The following is a 20,224-nucleotide window of genomic DNA, read 5'->3' on the forward strand; positions in this document are numbered from 1 at the left end:
TCTCAAATGTTCCCACACATGTCATTTCACAATACCCTCACCCAGCTCTCCCAGTATCCTCCTGGGTCTCCCCAAGCCCACCCTTGTGTTCTACATCCTGTTCTCCCTACAACATCCAGAAAGAACTTTCTAGAAACAAGTGATCATGTATCCCACTGTGCTTAAAACCAACCAATTGTTGCAACCACTTTAGAAAACTGTTTGCCAGTATCTATTCAAGGTGATATAGGCTTCCCTTATGACTTAGCAATTACATTCCTAGAAACAGACCTTCTATTATCCACTAAAGGACATGGATTAGACATTCATAAAAACATCATTTATAGGAACTCCAAACTGGAAACAACACAAATGTCCATGAATATGTTCACATAATGAAATATCATACAGCCATTTTCTGTATGTATTAAAAAATATGTAGAGTTCCCCATTACCCTTGGAACAAACTCTTCAAGTGAACTTCATGGTTTTGCATGCTCTTGTCCTCCCACCTGTCTGCCTTCATGTCCCAGAAACCCTCCAGCCACATCCAACTCTACAGGGCTCACTGGACATACCATTGTCCCTGAATGCACCATGCTTGTGTCACCCCGAGCCTTGCACTTGCTGTCCCCACTACCTGGAAACCCCTCCTCCACCTGGCCGTCTCATCTGGATAACACTGACTCACCTTTCAGGGAACTCACTTTAGACCATCTCCAAAAGCCTTCTGTAAGTCTCTGGCTGAGTCTTTGACTTAGCTCCTACATTTAGCTCCCCCAGGCCCCTGGGCTTCCCTTATCACACCTCTGACCACTCTTTCCTGGTTACATGACAGCATGCCCCTACTGGACCATGAGAAGCTGAAGGAAGAGATCACTCTGTCTCTGGTCATTGGTGTATGTCAGCACCTAGAATATTTCAGGGGCAACAGAACTGGAGAATTTGTCCTCCCAAGCCCATCGGTCATTGGTTAAAAACCATTCCCAAGAGAATGCAAATTCCTAGGCACTCTTGGCCCACAGGAACCAAGAAAAGTGAGTTCTAGTAGCCTCGATTCCTAAAGGTCAGTGAGAGCTCACCAGGTACTTCTGAATTAAGACACCTCCCACCACAACTCTCTCAGAAGTGAGCCCTTCCTGGGGGGTTCCCCATCCTTCACAACCATAGCACAACTCTCTCTGGCTCCAGAATGGGGTGTATGACCCCACTGGACACTTCCCATTATGGGTCTCTGCACTCCAGATCCCCAGCTCTGACCTCCACACCCTTTCTATTGTTTAAGGGCAAAGAAGGCCACTGACTGTCCCTTTAAAAAGAATCAATGGACTATGTCCAACTGCTGTTCATGCAGAACGCTTTGCCACGCTTTGCCATTTGAATATTTGCTGCTGCGACCAAGGTTTGCTACTTGCACCTGCCAAGGTACGGGGCACATGGAAGACACTGCCTGGTTTACAGGTGTAGGCTGAGCTGTGGGAAGGGTGGACGAGAGAACAGTTTACGGTCTTAGATTGTATGATCTGTTAGGATAAGGATGTCAATTCATTCCCAAATTACATCCGCAATGCAATTGCACTTAAATCCCAGTGAATCCACTGTTAATTTGATAAAAACAATTCCAAGACTCCTTCAGAGAAATAAAAGACAGTACAAAACCATACTAATCTTATAAATATGGAGCAGAGTAAAGTTATCCCTTTCCAGGTTCTGAGACACACTATAGAGTCAGAGTCATTTTATTTTTTAAAATTTTTGAAAATATTTTTCTTCCAGATTTATTGAGGGCTAATTGATAAATAAAAATTGTATATATTTAAGGTGTACCATGGAATGTTTTGATATGTGAAATGATTGCCACAATCAAGCTAGTTAGCATATCCATCTCCTCACATATTTACCTTTTCTGCCACGAGGAGAAAACACTAAAAATCTACCCTTTTAGCAAACTTCACGTATTATGTCGTAGGCTACATTATTAACTATATTCACCATGCTGTACATTAGAACTTCAGGACTTAATCATTCTGCATGATTGGAACTTTGTACCCTTTGACCAATATCTCCCTGTGTCTCTCCCCTCTGACACACATGCAACCACTATTCTACTCTCTGCTTCTATGAGTTTGACTATTTTAGATTCTCCGTATAAGTTAGATCATGTGGCATTTGTCTTTCTGTGCCAGGCTTATTTTTCTAAGCATAATGTTCTTCACGTTCATTCATGTTGTCACAAGTGGCAGGATGTCCTTTTTTAAGGCTAAATAATATTCCATTGTAGTTACTGTGTAGACCACATTTTCTTTATCCATTCATTCAATGATGGACACTTAGGTTGATTCCATATCTTGGCTATTGTGAATAATGCTGCAATGAACATGGGAGTTGAGATAGCTCTTCAAGATCCTGAGTTTGGTTCTTTTGGTAAATATTCAGAAGTGAGATTGCTGGCTCACATGGAAGTTCTACCTTTAATTTTATGAAGAACCTCCCCACTGCTTCCCTTAGCAGCTGCACCCTTTTACATTCCCACCCACAGTGTACAAATGTTCCACTTTCTCCACATCCTTGTCATAACTTGTTATCTTTTTATAAACCATTCTGCAATAGCCATTCTAACAGACGTGAAACGATATCTCATTGTGGTTTTGATTTGCATTTCCCTGATGAATACGGATGTTGTACCCTTTTCACGTAACCTGTTGGTTATTTAGGGAAATGTCTATCTAGGTGCTTTTCCCATTTTAAGTCGAGTTATTTGGTTTTTTTCTAAGAGGTTGCCTTAACTGTATATTTTGGCTATTGACTCCTTATCAGAGGTATGGTTTGCAAATATTTTCTCCCATTCCACAGGTTGCCTTTCATTTTACTGATTGTTTCCTTTGCTGTGCAAACACTGTTTCCTTTGATGTAGCCCCATTTGTTCATTTTTGCTTTTGTTGCCTGTGCTTTTGGGGTGGTATCCCAAAAATTATTGCTAAGACCAATGTCAAGGAGATTTTTCCTTATCTTTTTTTCTAGGACTTTTATGGTTTCACGTGTTATATTTAAGTCTTTCATCCATTTGGGTGGGGAAACTGGGGCCTTCTATTTTAATAAAATCTTTTTATTTTTACCAATACATTTTTGTTCATCTTTTATATTTTTATTTTATTTTTAAAACCAGTCTAGGATTTGTTCTGTAAAATTTGAATTCAGTCAGAAGGCTGTGCTTAAGGACCTAGAAGGCCACATGTTTTATTTGGTGGTTCTCTATTCTATTGCATTGGTCTAAATATCTGTTTTTATGTCAGTACCAAAGTGTTTTGATTACTATAGCTTCGTAATATTAATATATTTTGAAATCAAGACTCTCTGATGTGTTCTCAAGGAAGGATTCCCCAGGGCTTTCAGTGATGGGCACTGAGAGCTTTGGAGCGGGGCTGGAGGTGGTGGGTTCAGACAAATTCTACTTATTGCCTGATTTGGGGACCCCATGATATTATTTCAGTTGAATTCTCTGGGGGCTTCTTGTTTTCTTCGTGAAACATAGACCAGCTGGTTATCAGTGTGAATTTTTTGTTTGTCCTCAGCTTTTTAATCACATATTAATAGGGAAGAGAGATTTGTATAGTAGCCTGAATGGCTTCATGGTTCAGGATGCTGACTCACATCAGACAGAGACTAGGGTCCCAATTCTGGCGCAGCCACTTCCTGGCTGTGTTGCCTTGGTGAAGTGAATTGATCTCTCTGAGCTTCTGTCTGCAAATGGGGAAGCTAATAATGATAACACCTGCTTCATGGCATGGTACATGTAAACTTGCTGGCACTTAGTAAATGCTCAATAAACGCTAGATAGTATTATGTTCTTTCATCATTCAGTGGGAGTCTGCAAAGGCAGGCGGGCGGGGTCGGAGTGGATCTAAAGCTTGCAGTGGTGGGTCACTGCGCGCCCGCCCGCGCTCAGCGGCTCCACCCGCAGCCAGAGGCCGCCCTCGGCTCGAAGGATAATTTCTGGCTTCCTGCGCGGCTCGGTGTCTGGCAGGACGCGGAAGCGCAGCAGCGTGAGCGCCAGGGCCACCTTCATCTCGGTCATGGCGAAGGTCTGCCCGATGCAGTTCCTGGGGGCGGGGGTGGGGATGGGGCCTCTGACTGCACCCAGGACCCCCATCCGGGCCCCATTGCACCTGAACCTGGCCCGGGACCCCCACCCTCACCCTGATCAGCCTAAAGGGCAGAGGCAGTTATAACCGTGCCTGGGACCCCCATGTGGGCTCTCGTATCCCCTGAACCTGGCCCAGTTCCAGCCCCCAGCTCAGACCAGCAGACAGCAGAGGGGGTTCTGAGCACACCCTTTTCCCAAGGATCTTGTTCAAATCTCTGTCCCCCTGAAACAGCTGCCCTACAAGTCAGACCCTGGTGGCTGGGGGATATGACGAAATTGCCTCCTATGCTCTCAACACCCTCATCCAGTCTCCGCCTCAGACCCCCGCTGGCCCCACCTGGGCCTCACCGAGAAGGGAATAAAGGTCAGAGGTGACCTCTCCTGGGAATTTTCTGGGTCGAAGCGGAAGAGGTCATAGACCTGGGGACGGGGCAAGACAGAGCTGCCGAGTGGGGTCTCTCAGGAGTCACAGCCACCCCCAGAAAAGACAGATGTGGGCACAGCAGAGGGGGTGTCTGATTTCACCAGTCAGGACCCCTCCCCCTCCCCAGGTCCCAGGATGGAGAAGGGGGGAGGGGCAGCACCTCAGGGTCCGACCAGACGGGTTGTGATGAATCCCAAAGATGCTGATGGTACAGACGTTCCCTGTGGGCAGGAGGGGACAGTCAGGACAAGGTCCAAGCTGCCTGATGGGACCACCACCCTGCCCAGGAGCCTCCTCCCCCTGCCCCTGTGGGCACCTTTGGGGATGACCCAGCCGTCTGGGAGCACAATGTCCTTGGTGCAACGGCGGGAGATGGCAGTGACTGGGGGGTGCAGCCGCAGACTCTCTTTGACGCACATGGTGAGGAAGGGCACCTGGGCCAGGTCCTCCCTAAGGAGCACCCCCAACGATTATCCAGGGAGCGAACACAGTCCTAATGATGCCCTGTGACTCCCTCTCATGATCTTTCTTTGACCCTTAGACCTATAACAGAATAAATTCCAGATGAATCCAAGATTTAAGCACTAGAAAATCAAAGTCACAAAGTGCTAGAAGAAAACTTGGCCTTTAGTTTTAAAAGCATCTGTGAGCAAGATGTAACACTCAGGGGGTAGCCTTAAAAATGTGAATACATTTGCATGAAAAGATTTTTTAAAGTATATAATGAGCTAACAAAGCAGGGGGAAAAATCTCCACAGAGGATCTATAAGGTTATTTGAATAAACAAGATCCCACTTCACACTGTACAGCAAGATGATGTAATATAAAGGTGTCAATTCTTTCTAAATTAACCAATATATTCAATGCAATCTAATAAAAAACCTAACTGGATTTTTTTTTTTTGGAAATTGACAATCATATTGTAATTGGAAGAGTCGATGTTCATCAAGACGTACGTCAATTTAGAAAGGAAAGATAGAAGAAAGAAACCCAGCCTACCTGGTATTAAGATCTATTACAAAGGCATAGTGATACTAATGAAATAAAATTATTTTTAAAACCGGGGTTCTGCTGCAAGAACAGGAAAACAGACACATGGAACAGAGAGCTTAAAGTCAGGCACATAAATAGGTGAGTAATTGGCATCTGGTAAGGGAGTGTCCACACAACCCTGGGCAATGGATAGATACTTTGGTAAAAGGTATTCAAACAAGTGGTAATGTGGAAATAGAAAGAACCAGATCCTCATCTACGCCGTATACAGAATGGAATCTCTTCCTATAAGAGAAAGGCAAAACTGTACGGTCAAAAGTTGATAACAGAAGAGACATTTTTGTGATCTCAGAGTAGGAATTTTTAAAACCCCAAAAGCACAAAATGGGAGTTGAAAAAAAGGAGAAATAAATATGTATAAAATGAGAATTTCTGTGTAATAAAAGACACCATGGATGGAATCATCACTCCAACAAGAGATCTGGAGATGATGTCCACAATAAATATATAGACCTAAAACAATATCTAAATCTAGAACGATGTCTTGAATAGGTAAGGTATTCCTGAAAATCATCAAGAGAAAGGACAAGTCACCGGAGGGAAAAGTAGCGAAAGGATAAGATCTAAGAATTCAAGGAAGCTCAAACACAGGAGCTCTAACAAGGGATGCTCAAGGTTGCTGGTTATCAGAGAAGATGAAATTATCTAACAATGAGATGCCACTTCACATCTATTTGTGACAAGAATTAACAAGGTAGGTAATGCTAGGGGTTGGCTAAGGTTTGGGGTAGAGTGGCCTCATGCCCTGATAATGGTGTGGACAGGGGCTGCCATTCTGAGTGGCCACTGCCAGTATATGGTCAAGGAAACACGATGCATGTTTTACCGCCCAGCAAGCTGGCTCCCAGGTATATATCCCAGAGAGATTCTCGGACAAGCAGATAAAGAGACATGCACAAAGATTTTCCTTGTACTGGAGGGAGGGAAGCAGCCTGGGTATCTAGCACTAAGGGATGAGAGAGGAAAGGACTATATGATGGTTAAAAGCAACAAACTAAGTGTACTTAGAAGCATGGATGGCTAACAAAACCACAGTGCTCCATTTCGGAAAAAGTAAGAACCAGCACAAGATCTGGGATACAAGAGCATATTTACAATTTTAAAAGACATCCACCCCAACAACAAATTGTATGAATCCCATAAAATTCTAGAGAGACCCATCTCTCTAGAATCATATTGGTGGAGGGCTTTGAAGTGGAGAATGGGGGTAAATGGGAAGAAATAAGTACTGCATGGAAAAAGCAGGAGAACTGGCCGTGAATTGAAGAGCATGGTTAACTCAACTGAGGTCCCAAAAAGTAATTAATTAAAATTTCCAAGAGTATTTTTCAAACTAGCTAACCTGAGCGTAAAGTTTAAATGGAAAAATAAGAACTCAAAAAAATTTATAAAACAAAGTAATGAGACAGAACCAACTTTAACAAATATGAAAGTATTTTAAAAGTATGATAATAAAGACTTCTTTGTGTTTATATATGGCTAATAGATAGTGAAAAAGAACAGAGTCCAGAAATAAAGCCAACTGTATAAGTAATTTTAGCTTGCTGTAAAGCTGCTATTATTTAAAATCGTAAGACAAGTACAAAATATTCATTAGATTCTGTTGGGACAATTAGCCATTTGAAAAAAAAAAAAAGAGACTCCTACCTCAGTATTTATACAAAAAAGGATTTCGTAGAGAAAAAAGTATTAAATATTTAAAATATTAATAAACTTTAAATACATAAAATATTTGTAAATAAATAAATAAACCCTCTAAATATTTAGGGGAAAAATAAACCTGAACTATATTTTAATATCACAGTGTGAAAAGTTTTCCATGCATAATTTTAATAAAATAAAAACAGAAGCTTTAAAAGAAAGAATTAATAAAATTGCCTACAAATAAACAAACTAAACTAAAGCAAATAAACCAAAAAAAAATCAAAAATAAAGTCAAAGACAATTGGAGGAAGAATTTTGCATAACACAAAAACTAATTTTGGTGATATATAAAGAGTTCCTACAAAATCAATAAGAAAAAAACTAGAAGAACTCAAAGAAGGAAGGACAAATTATGCAAACTGACACTTCACAGAGAAAGAAATATGTGTAAGTGATCGACAGTTGAACACAATGCTTTATTTTACCCATACTTAAAGTGATCTTCAATAAAATAATGAAGAATTTCATGGCACCTATCAGATTGGCAAACATTTTACAGTTTCATTTAAGGGCAAACATTTTTCCAGTTTGTGAGGCTAAGAGAAAATTGGCACTCTCAAAATCTGAGTGTAGGAGTGATTTTTCCAATAGCTATAAAATTGTAAAAACTCAAATGGTCTTTGGTTTGGCAACCATGCTTCTAGGAATTTGTCTTGCAAAAATGTTCACATGTGTAAGCAATGGTCAGTGTACAATGATGTTCACTACACCATATTTGTTATAGAAAAAGGCTGTAGACTACACAAATGTCCACTAGCAGGGGAATGTTTTGATAAATTATGGCACATCCATATAACGGAATCCTATACAACTATTGAAAAGGAGGAATAGGTATCACTCATCCCATCATACTCTGGAGGGTAAATCACCACAGAGATGCTAGCAGGAAATTTGGCAGTATCTACTATAATTGAAAATGTTTGCATAAATGTCTCCAAGAGAGGGGAGAGTCAAATAAACTCTGGAATGCTACACAGCACTCAGAAAAAGCTCCACGATACATTGGTGAGGAAAAAGAATAAGTGACTATTTTTTATGACAAACTGATAGCTCTAGAGACCTCTCGGAAGATGGAAGAGGGGATTAAGCTTGAGGACAAGGGTGACAAAAGTGAACCTAATTTTTCCTCCAGTGTTTTGTTTTGTAAAACAAAAGTGGGGGGACTTGTTCCGATGATTCATTTTACCATTCAAAATTAATGTTTCAAAACTTTATTTTGAAAACAAGGAAAAGATCTTGAAGCTGTATTGTCAACGCGCCTGCCTGAGTGCCCTGCCTGTACTCCCACTTGTACTGAGACAGAGAGAATGAAAGATGGGCAAGAGGACAGAGAATGTGAACAGATGAATGTGGGCGTAGACTGAACTGTCTGGAAAGACACAGGAAGAGGAAAAGAATTGGGATGTTGGGATGAGAAGGAAGCCTATATTCATTGTAACCCTTTAGTACTGTTAGAATTTTTACCAAGTGCATAATTATTTTGAAGTTAGGGGAACACAAAAATGTCTCCCTACTTCACAGGATTTCTATACTAAGTGAAGCCTTGAAGTTGACATCACCCCATAACGTGTGTCCAGTCCAGCACCTCCTCCCAATCCCTCAGCCACTGGCCCAGAAACTGTTCTCTGGACCTGCATCCCCCATCTCATCCCTTCCAGTTTGCCCCCATACCCACAGAGAGATATTTCTAATACCCAGATCTGACCTGTATCTCTCCTGCTCAAACATCTCCCGTGGCTCCCCGTTGCTCTCCAATGTTAGTCATGGAACTCTCTTCAAGAAAGAGTTTGCCATCCAGCTGTAAGGATTTCGGTGGGCTGCTAGCCTCCAACTATAGGATCTTCAGACTCTGCACCATTCAAGCCAAAACCACGCTATCTTGAGCAGCCCCCAGTCAATGACTGAGCGTGGTCATTCACTAGTGTCTCACCATTTCTTCCCAGTGTCTGATTTCCCTAACAATAGCATCCCTGCCCACTTTTAGCTGTTATCTAACATCAGCTTCCCAAAGGACTTGAACTGACACACATCAGGTTAAAGTCCAATCTCTTTACGTGGTTTCCATGGCGTCCTAAGAGGGGCTTCCATTGCCAGCTCCAGCTTCCTGGGGAGCCCCTCCCTGTTCCTCACACTGTTCATAGGATTCAGACACCTTTACTGCTCCTCACCCTCCAAACACACCAGGCTCCCTGGTGCAAGCCTCCATCCTGGCCTTTGCACGGCTGTCCCCTTGAGTGGAAGCGCTGTCCTGTCCCCACGCCCGGCGTGGTGCGTTTGCATTCACTGCTTCCCTCCCCAGCCTCTCCTTTTCCTTCTGCCCCAGCGTTGACCTTGTAGGATGGACCCCAAGTTAGAAAAGATGAGGCAGTGTGGAAGTGATTACTGAACGAAGAGACAGATGACTTTTACCCACTAAGATTTTTGTAAATCAGTGGAATAGACAGTAAGGTGTGAATTAAAAGGAAGGGCAAAAATTAAGGAGAGTGAAGGTCTTGGAAAAATACAACTTTAGCCAGAAAAACAAGTGGGTAGAGGAGAAGCTTGTTGACTGAATACATGCTGGGAGGCATCTGCTCTACGTACATTGTCACTAATTCTCCAAGCAGCCCTGCGGGGTAGAAATTCGTCCACATTTACAGAGGAGAAAGTAGTTCAGAAGAGAATATTGCTTTACTAATGTCACATAGCAAGTTTTGGGACAATAAACATGGACTCCCTGATCTTTCCCGCCCCAAAGCCTGCAAGCTTTCCTTTGCTGGCCAGGCTGGGTACCAGACCCTGCTTCTGGGTTCTGCTCCTACTGCCACTAGGCAATAATGGCCCAACCAGGATAAAGATCTTCCCCTTCCCACCTGGGCAGCCAATGAGAGGGGCTCAGGAACAGGCCATGAGGACCTGCACTCACCATTCAATCTCTGTAGGCTCGCGGTCCCTCAGCAGCTCTCGCACCTCCTGCCGGCAGCGCTCCTGGTATTCTGGGTGCCTCGCAAGGTTGTACAGGACCCAAAAGAGACCACTGGCCGTGGTGTCATGGCCTGAGGGGCAGCCAGGCAGGCTTGAGTCTCTGGGCTGCTCCAGCACCAGGGTGTGGGCAGCGCCCACACATTGAGGCTCTCAGGGAGGAGGGGAGAACGAGAGGATGGGCAGAATGGAATGATCCAGGGTCCACCCACCACATCCCTGGGATGGAGAGACCCCTGTCCTCATGGCAGTGGTACACTGGAACCCTCACCTGCAACCATGAAGGTGTCACCCTCTGCTCGTATGTCCTCATCTGACAACTCCTTCCCATCTTCATCCTGGAAACAAGGCAAAACCCCCGAATCACACCAGCTCTAAGGACACCTGAGTCCAACTTGAAAAATTCCTGAAGACCCATCGTCCAAGCAGGATGCCGCCATTGTCTTCTCCAGAACTTCCCCACAGGCTTCCTCCCGGGTCTCCTGCCTCCCGATTGCTCTCCCCAAACACCAAACAGGAGTCACCTCAAAAACTTATCTGTGATTTGTCCCTCCCTTCCTCAAGTGCCTTCCATAGCTTCCCAGTGCCCTCTGAATCAAGTTGAAATTGTTTGAGCTGACACTTGACATCACTGTCTATTCTGCCTCATGAATTCAAATCCCAGAGAAGCCCACCTTGGCCAGCAGGAGCACATCAATGAAGTCCAAAGTCTTGGACTTGGTCCTGATCTTGAGGAAGTCATCAACACCCTGGGTGGCAAGAGTGCGGCGCCGTTGCTGGATGACGGGAACCGTGAAGTTGCGCACCAGGTTGCAGACCCTGCGGAAGCGCTTCCCACTGGGAGTGAGGTAGTCCAGGAAGTCCATGTGCAAGAAGATCTTCTTGTACCGCTTTAATATGAGAGCACTGAGCTCCAAGACAGCAGCAATGTATTCACTGGGACTCCTGCAGGACCAGGCCAGAGAGAGGAAGCAGCTCATTAACATACACAAACCCTGGGATCACTTCCCAGTCAGAATCCCAGAACCACGTTCCATCCAGAAAAAAAAGTGCCCTCGGCACCCACTTCTCTCTCTGCCTCCCACTCTCTGTGAGCTGCCTCATGCTCCAGGTTCCCAGGGCAGAGCTTGGGCATCATGTTCATTTTCTCTGTTTCTTACTCAACACAGGGTCCTGCCCATTCTTCCATGGTTTCTCCCAAATCTGTCCCATTTTCTCCACCAAGCTCAGACCTCCTCTTGTCCAGGTCTCTCTCCATTCTGTCTCTGTGTACCAGTCAATTCTCTACAGAGTCAAATGTCCAAGCTCAGCTCTGACCATGACTGTCATCTATCTGCTCCGTGGCTCCTTGGAAAACTTGAATAAAGTTTATACTCTTTTGCCTGGCTTTTCAACGTCCTTGAGATACAGCCATTGCCTACACCCCCCCCCCCCCACAACCTCCTTTCCAATGTGTCTCCTTAATGCCTGCTGCACATGCTCTGCTTGGCCTATCCTCCTTACCTTCACACACACAGTTCCGCCTACCTGGAAGAACTGCTCATTCTCTCTCCTATTCAGGGTCCTTCAATGCCCAGTTCTGGCTCACCTCCTCCAGGAAGGTTCTTTTGGTTGCTCTGAACAGTCCTCTTTCCTCCACCTAGTCTCAAGATCCCATGCCCTGGGCAAGGACTCACTCCTGACAATTGCTGTCGAAGCTGAAGACGCATTTCTGCAGACTCCAAGGTCATGAGGCTGATGTGCTCAAACATGTCCAGACGGGCACTGCCCTCTGAGGCCAGGCGCTGCCACTTGACCTGGCCAGAGGAGGGGACAAAGCTGGAGCCAGGCCCTGGATCCCCTGAGCCCCTCCCGAACTCCCACCACCAGGATAGACTCCCTAGAACCAGACTCCTGGTCCTCTGCCCGAGGCACCCACCCCCAGGGAGGACCAGAGGTGGGTGGGAGAGGAAGCTGTTACTATTACGAGATGAAGACCCCCAAGGCTGGGAGTTAGGAGACCTGAGTTCAAGTTCCAGCACTGCCTCCTATGCTCTGAGTGTCCTTGATCAACCCATTGCCCTCCCCTAGGTCCCACCTACTCACATTTTCAGTACAAGTTAAGTTGACCTGCTTTGCTGCCAGATAAACCAGATTGGGACCCCTGCCCCTCCACTCCTAGCTCACTTACTAGCTAGTTGAACTTGGGCAAGCTCCCTGACCTTTCTGATCCTCAGTTTCATCATCCATCATGTGGCCATCACAGTCATCTCTACCTCATAGGGTTGTGAAAATTAAATCAGACAACATGTATCATGGAATTGGCATGTTTTTCTGGTATGCAGTAAGTGCTCAGTAAATGTTAGCTCTCATTATCAACCTCCACTTTAGCATAGAAGCAGGTGATGACAGAAATGTCCCCAATTTTTCATCTCTCCCTGTATCCTCAGCCTTTTTCAATGAAACTTTGCATCTCCTTCCATTGGGGGAGCAGAACCTATTTCTCCACCTCTTGAATTCCAGCTGGCCTTGGGACTTGCTCCAGCCGATAAAGGAAGGTGACATCATGACATGTCCATTCTGAATGTCTCTATGCCCTCTCTGGAACCCAGGCTCCAGCCCATGAGCAAGCTACTGGAGTATGGAGAACAAATGCAGGAGTCCAGTTGGCCCACCAAAGTCATCCTAGACCAGCCTACAGCCAGCCCCACACATGAGACAGAGCTCAGCTTGGATCTGCAGAGTGTTCTACCAGACCCACTCAGGACCACAGACATAGGACGGAGCCCAGCCGGGATGAGAAGAATGGCCCTACCTACCTGTCCTTTCACGATCAATAACAAATACTAATTCTTTCAAGCCAGTGACTTTTAAAGTGTTTAAAGAGTTTTCAAGTTATGCAGAAAGAGTTACTTTATAAGTTTCATTATTATCATCCATACTCAACAGCCCGCAAGGCTTCTGTGAGAAATACTGAAAACTAATGCCTTCTGAGCACCTACTATGTGCCAGGGACATGACTCCACTAAGTCATCTTAGCTACCCTTCAAAGGGGGAATTGTTATTTCCATTTTACATATGGGGAAACTGAGGCTGGGGGAGGACGAGCAATGGCTCCAAAATCACCCTTCACATCCAGGACTCTAGATCAGGTCTCTCTGAGGTCCCTTCGCCCCCAAGGCTCCAGCTGGGACTCTGGGTTTAAGGAACTCACATGCATGATGTTCACGCTTTTGTTGAAAATTGTAACATAGGGCTTCAGGATCTTGAAATGGAAGGCGGGTGTCAGCATGATACGGCGGTGTTTCCACTTGTCACCAATGCTCAGCAGGAGCCCCTCCCCTAGTAGGACAGCCGAGGGCAATGGGCAAAGACAGCACCTTCTCCTGGCCCTACAAGGTTGTCCCCAGCCCTGTTCACCTGCAGGTACTCACCCAGCCAGGGCTTCAGGAACTTGCTGAAGACCATGTCCTTGGGCCTGATGGTGTCTGACAGAAGAAATAGACCCTCAGAAGCCATGGAAAGGAGCAGGTGGGAACTTCAGAAGTGAGGGGTGGGCTCCCAGCCAGGGATTTCCCTTTCTCATCCTGCCTGGCATAGAAAGAGTGAGGCCAGTGGTGTCCAGAACACAGGTGACAGTGAGGTGGGGGCTGGTGAGTACATGCAGAGAAGAGGAAGGTGGCTGAGGGAGCAGAAGGAGGGAGGGACCCGGGTACTGCAGGGGCCACACAGCGGCTTGGGGCAGGAGGAGCTGGAAGCCCTCAGACGTGCCACGGGGCCACCACCACTAGCTCTGCATGGTACCTGAGGCATTGAGGACAGACCGGACGAAGTCGGGGTGGCACAAAGTGACGACGGGGAGGGTGGAGCCCAGCCACTTCATAAAGCCCTGGGGATAGGTGGCCACCAGCTGAGTCACCTCCCTCATCCCCTGCTCCGTGTTCATGACCTGCACGCAAGGCAGGGCCGTCATCTCCTGTGACAAATAATTTCAGGTGCCAACATGACTGGGCTAAGGGATGCCCAGATAGCTGGTAAACATTTTTCTGGGTGTGTCTGCGAGGGTGTTTCCATAGAGATTAGCATTTGAACTGGCGAACTTCGGAAGGAAGATCCGCCCTCCCCAGTGGGGCCAGGCACCATCCAGTCCATTGAGGGCCCAGAGAGAACAAAAAGGTGGAGGAGGGGACTTGGCTCTGTCTTCTGGAGCTGGGACATCCACCTTCTCCTTGAACATCAGAACTCCAGCTACTCTGTCTTTCAGACTCTGGGACTTATGCCAGCAGCTTCCAAGTTCTCAGACCTTTGGACTCACAGTGGATTGGTTCCTTGGTTTTCCAGTTTGCACACAAGGTACCACGGGACTTCTCGACCTTCATAATCACCTGAGCCAATTTCCACAATAAATTCCCTCTTATCTCTCTGTACCTGTATCTATATGTATATATCTTACTGATTCTGGGGGACTGTGACTAATATACTGCCCCAAGAGGAGCCACAGCAGGGCCCCCCTGCAGCCTCCAGACATGGCGCAGCCTCTGCAGTGACCGGTGAGTCCAGTTTCTGCACAGGTGGAGGGAATCTCTGCTTCCTCTTGCTCCTTCCCTATCGGGACTGTCTCAAAGTCCCAAGCGTTCATCCCAGGGCCCACAAAGAGGCCCACCTTGGATGGAAAAAATGGATTTTCTCATCTTGGGAGTGATTCCAGCCCTGGGGGCAGCCACAGAGCGAGGTCCCCAAAGGGCAGCAGTGTGACCTCAAGACTTCAGCATCAGGGCTGGTTTCCTACATCTTCCCACAGCCAATGGGTTCCCAGTTCCTCCAACCAAGAAGAAAGAGTCTTCAGACCTGGGAACTTTTTCATGCCAGCCTCAGGGAGCGTGCAAAAATGTAGGTTCAACTTAAGCCTGGCCTCAGCCAATCCCACAGGCAGCTCAATGATGCAACTCAGTTGGAAACTGTCTTCAGCCTGAGGTCACAGGGAGTTCCAGATCATGACTAATACAACAAGGGTGTGGGCTCAGCTAATGTCTGGCTGCTGCCTGAGCCCCTGGGGATCCCCCAAGGGTGCATTGCACACAGAGTCACACCACTCAGAAGCAGGGAGAGCTGGGCATTTGCATACCCCTAGCAGTCAGTTACTGGCAGCAGGATCCCACCCCACCCTGGGAGTGAGGGATTCAGCCTCCCAGATGTCACTGAGCAAACACCCATCTCTGGAAGTTCCACGAACTGAGGGTGATTCTCAGAATTAGGGGACAGCCGTGAATAGTGGGGACCACACTCACAGCGGGTGGCAAAGGGCACCCTGGCCTGTGGAGGGCTCTGGGCAGGATACCAACGGCATCTACCACAGACACATGGAGAGAGACAGAAAGAGGGACAGATGGAGGCAGACACAGACAACTGAAGGAGGACGCTGCAGTTGACAAGGCGCTTCTTCTAGACACTTTCCTCCTGGCTTCCAGGACAGCTCTGTCTCCTGGTTTCCCTTCCAGTTTTCTGGCAGCTGCTTCTCTGATACCTCACTTCTTCTCCTCCACCTGACCTCCAATGATGTTGGGGTTCCTGGGTTCAGCCCTGAGCCCTCCTCTCTCTTGGGGGTCTCTCATTCTCCCAGAACCCAGCTTCAGTCCCCTTCTCAGCCCTGGCACCCCAAAGCCCCCACTGCCAGCCACTTTCTGGGCAGCCCCCTGGACAGCCCAGACCTCCAGACTCAGGGTGGCTCAAATAGCTCTGTCATTTTCCTGCAAACTGCTGACACACCCTCCACCGCTCCCTACCGCCATCTGTATTAACCCCAATCCCCACCTCCCCAACCCCTTTTCTCTGCCCTGGTCACTCTAGTGGCACCGATTCTCTTCCATTGCTCAAAAGCCAGGTGCTCACTCTCCAGCCTGAGGCCGTGGGGCGGGCTACCCCTCCACAGGGAACACACTTTCTCTTCTTTGCTTAAAAAATTCCTATTCATCCTTCCAGACCCACTTCCAACAACCCCTCCTCCAGGAAGCCTGCGTGCCTGACCCAACAGCAGAAACCTTGATTCCCCTCGGGGCTCCCCCAGCCCCTGTCTCTCCCTGGAACCAGCCCTGACCACACAAGATTGGGGGGGGTCTCAGTCTCTCTAGACCTGGGTCCCCAAGATTGGGGGTGCCTCCAGGGCAGAGCCTGGGCTGAGTCTCCCCAGAGATCCCCACAGGGGGGTTGGCAAGTCAGTGAGAAAAAGGAAAAGGTGACCAAGGCGCCCAGAGCGGCAGGGGCCCTGGGTTCTGCAGGGGCCACGCACGAGCTGGGCAGGGAGGGGCCGTCAAGTTTCAGACTGTGTCACGGCCCCACCACCAGGTGTTCCAGGTGGGTCCTAGTGGCCTTGGCAACAGACCAGGCACCGTCGGGGTGGCACAGACTGAGGAGGAGGAAGATGGGGCCCACCAACCTCTTAAACCTTGGGGATAGGTGGACAGCAGCTGAGTCAGGACCCTCAAGCCCTGCTCTGTGGGGTGACCTGCAAGGTGGCTGTCACCTCCCCAGAAGGAGCCACAGCCCGTCCCCCCTGCAGCCTCCAGAGGCGGGTGGCCTTGGCAATGAGCTGCGTGTCTGGATTCTGCACAGATGGAGGGAATCTCTGCTTCCTCCTGCTCTCTTCCTCTGGGGACCAAGGTGCATCCAGGACAGAGGGAGAACAGGAGGTGCGGGGAAGGACGGGGCAGCCAACAGTCAGAGAGCTGCGGGAGACGGCCGAGGTGGGCCAGGAGGGATCCATGGGATCTGGGGGCCTGGAGGTTGCTGTCATTTCAAGGGAGCACAATAGGGCTGAGGAGCAGGGGAGCAGTGAGCGGGGAAATAGAGGCAGGGAGTGAACACAGCCCATTGCCCACGAGGGGACGGCAGAGCCAGCCGGTGTCAGTTTGGGTGCAGAATGAGGTGCCCTGCACAGGGGGCAGGTGGGAATTTACATGTCACCTGTCTGTCCTGTTTTGTGACTCTCTCCTGCACCCCTGCAGAGAAGCCTCAGAGGAGTTGGGTGGTTTATCGCATCCAAGGGCAAGGTTTTTCCAAAGAGCCATGAGGACAGGGGTTCCAGGCTGGGTTCTGGGACGCATCGGGACAACAGGGTGAGAGGAGGAAGCTGCCCAGGAAGGGGGTGGGGAGAGACTGCGATTTTCTCCGTGGCCCAGCTGTGCCGTGGGCAGGGGTCGCAGCCGATCCCTGGGAGGAAGCCGCTGGCCGGAGAGAGGCAGAATCTGGCCTGAGGCCGACTGGGATGGCCCAGGCAGGGGTCAGGCCCGGTCAGTGCTGCCCCTGAGGAGGCCTCAAGTCCAGTGATGAGACTATGGGTGGAGCGGGGTCCCTGCTCTGTGCAGCCCGCCCTGGAAGCCCCCAAGTAAGAGAGGGGCGCACTACTGTGGAACAGACGGGCAGAACTGGACCCGAAGCAGGCTTGAGGCGTGGAAGGGCACGAATGGGAAAGGCATGGGGCATGGGCTGGACGGAGGGAGGAAGGGATGTGGTCAGGCAGTGGGAAAGAGGGGCTCCCCTCGGCCGCCCTCGCTTCCCTGCTGTCCCAGCCCCCAGCCCACCTCCACCCCCGGCTCCCTGAGCCCCTTCCCGGCCCTGGGGACGTCCACCCACCCTGACACCCCTGTCCTGTCCTGCTGCCACACTCACCAGGCTCAGGTGACCCCAGAACCAGCTCTGTTTCGGGGGCTGCGGGAAACAGCGGAGGCGGCTGCAGGTGCCATAGAAGGCGTAGGTCCAGGCCAGGATGCGGGCCAGGAGCCAGGAGGCCCCGACCAGCAGCAGCAGCTGCCAGGGGGAGGCGGCCACCGGCCCCAGGCCCAGCCAGGACAGGCTCAGCTGCGGCATCCTGCAGGGTAGACAGGTGCAGGGGGAGTTCCTGAGGCCCAGGGGAGGGAAGGGGGCTCCAGGTCCAGTGCAGAGGAGCAGGGACTGGAGGGGTCACAATGGGGACGCAGGGACTGAGAGCAGGGAGGGAGACCCAGGGACCCCAGGGGAAGAGGCAGAGTGAGGGGACAGAGAGACAGTCAGGAGTGTCTTGTCCCCCTACAATCTCCTCTCCCCTCCTCCTGGGACTGCTATGCCCCTGGTCTGTTCTGAAGGGGGTCTGTTCTGAAGGCTGAAGGGGGATGAGCTGGGCCACCCAGACCCGGCTCCTCCCTGCCTAGCGGCCAACCAAAAACAAAGGGCATGGCGCACAGGCATTCAAACAGCCTGAGGCGTCAGATCCGGGTGAAATTGGACGGGAACCAGACTCCCATGACTCTGCAGTGCTGAATCTACAATGAGAACACTCAGATTTGGGGGTCGGACGTCGAGGAGAAAATTCTATACCTGCCAAGGCGCTTCCACAGCTGTGTGTTCACTGAGCACCTGCTCGGTGCCGGGCCCTGTTCCAGGCACTGGGGGTGCAACGTCCAAGTCCCTGCTGTCAAGGAGAAACATCTGGTAGAAAGAGGGGCCATGGCCACATAGAGAATCAAGAACACACAGTGAGAGAGACAGGAGGGCTTCCAGGAGGAAGCGTCCTTGAGTGGGAGGCAAAAGAAGAGGGGGTGAGGGCTGTGTGATTGAAAGGACCTCCTTGACCAAGGGGTGACATGCCCAGTGGTGTGCACAAGCCAGTGTGTCCTTGCTCCTGCAACACCCATGCCCTGATGGCAGTCGGTGTCCCTGGGGAAACCAGCCAAGGAAGAAAAATTTGGCCCATTATCCAATCCAGAAGCAGGTATCAGAGATTCCTTCAAAGCCCAGCAGGTGTCTGCAGCCATGGCAAGGGGGAGGTCCAGCGCATGGATCCCAGACCAGGGGCCAGGGGGCAGAAAGCGAACCCGCTTGGGAAACAGGAAGTCTCAGGCAGGGATTTCTTCAGCCTCAGGAAGCTGGAGTCTCTCCAGTGGTTTCTCATCCAACAAGGAACTTCTCAGCTGCCAAATCACACATCCTGACCCGCCATGTCCCCAGCGAGTGCTGTGGGGAGAGGTCACCTAGGGAAGACGGAGGCTGGTGCTTCTCTCCAAGGGCCCTCCCACCCCACCCGAAAGCAGGCAGTGGGCAAGTGAGTCAGAGCAGCAGTGGAGGTCACTCTGCGTGACCAGCCTCAGCCAGGACCCATCAGCTTATAAGCCTTGGTATTCACGTCTGCAAAATGGGCCTGATGAAGCTTCACAGGGCTTAGCAAGTGTTGCACCAGCAAAGCAGAGGGAGCAGGGAAAAGCCAATCTCAAATGATACGTGAGTGATGCTCCCATCTCTATATAAAATGTGTCAGTGCCTGTGTGTGTCTGTGTGTGTACATTTGTATCAAAATTCCAGAAGAATTCACATATCACATTGGAAGGGAGGGACGTAGAACTGGAGTACACACACTTCATTTCCTACACGTCCCCGTTGCTTTATTTTCACACAGAGCTGCTATAAATTTAAACATTAAAACAAATTAAAACATTAAATTTTGTGTCGCCAAGAAGACACACCTCCCCGGAGTCAGCCTGGAGTCTCTCCAGGACAAGCGTGCGGGCTGCACGCTGGCTGCGGTTTCTCATTTCCTTTCCTCATACGTCAGGGGGGAACAAGTTCTGGATTCAGCAGAGCTGAGTTCAAATCCATGCTCTGCCACTGGCCGGCTGCGTGTCCCTGGGTAAGTTGCTTCCCCTCTCTGAGCCTCAAATCCTCCTTGCTGCGTCCTATTTCTGGCAATACAAACCAGGAGAGGTAACCGGCCCCTGAAGGCACAGCCAGGGCCAGATCCACTGGGCGAGGCTGCCAGTGTCTTGGCAGAGGTACCAGGAGACCACATGAGCTGGTTTGGGGAACAGTGGCCCAAGGAAAGGATCAGAAAAGTCCAGCAGACCCACAGTAGTTGGTCCCCACCTCCCCAGGCGGGACCCCTGGTTGGTGTCAGTGCTGAGCAGTTGGCAACAGGGCCGCCCCAGCAGCCCCAGCCCCAGAAAGGAAGGACTCAG

General features: G+C 49.2%; 1 pseudogene; it reads right to left on the minus strand.

The window, feature by feature from the left end:
- Window positions 1–3,880: 3,880 nt before the first annotated feature.
- Window positions 3,881–18,107, minus strand: LOC138388251 (cytochrome P450 4F2-like; annotated as a pseudogene).
- Window positions 18,108–20,224: the final 2,117 nt, after the last annotated feature.

This window comes from Eulemur rufifrons, chromosome 2 (assembly GCF_041146395.1).
Source record: "Eulemur rufifrons isolate Redbay chromosome 2, OSU_ERuf_1, whole genome shotgun sequence".
Classification (NCBI taxonomy): domain Eukaryota; kingdom Metazoa; phylum Chordata; class Mammalia; order Primates; family Lemuridae; genus Eulemur; species Eulemur rufifrons.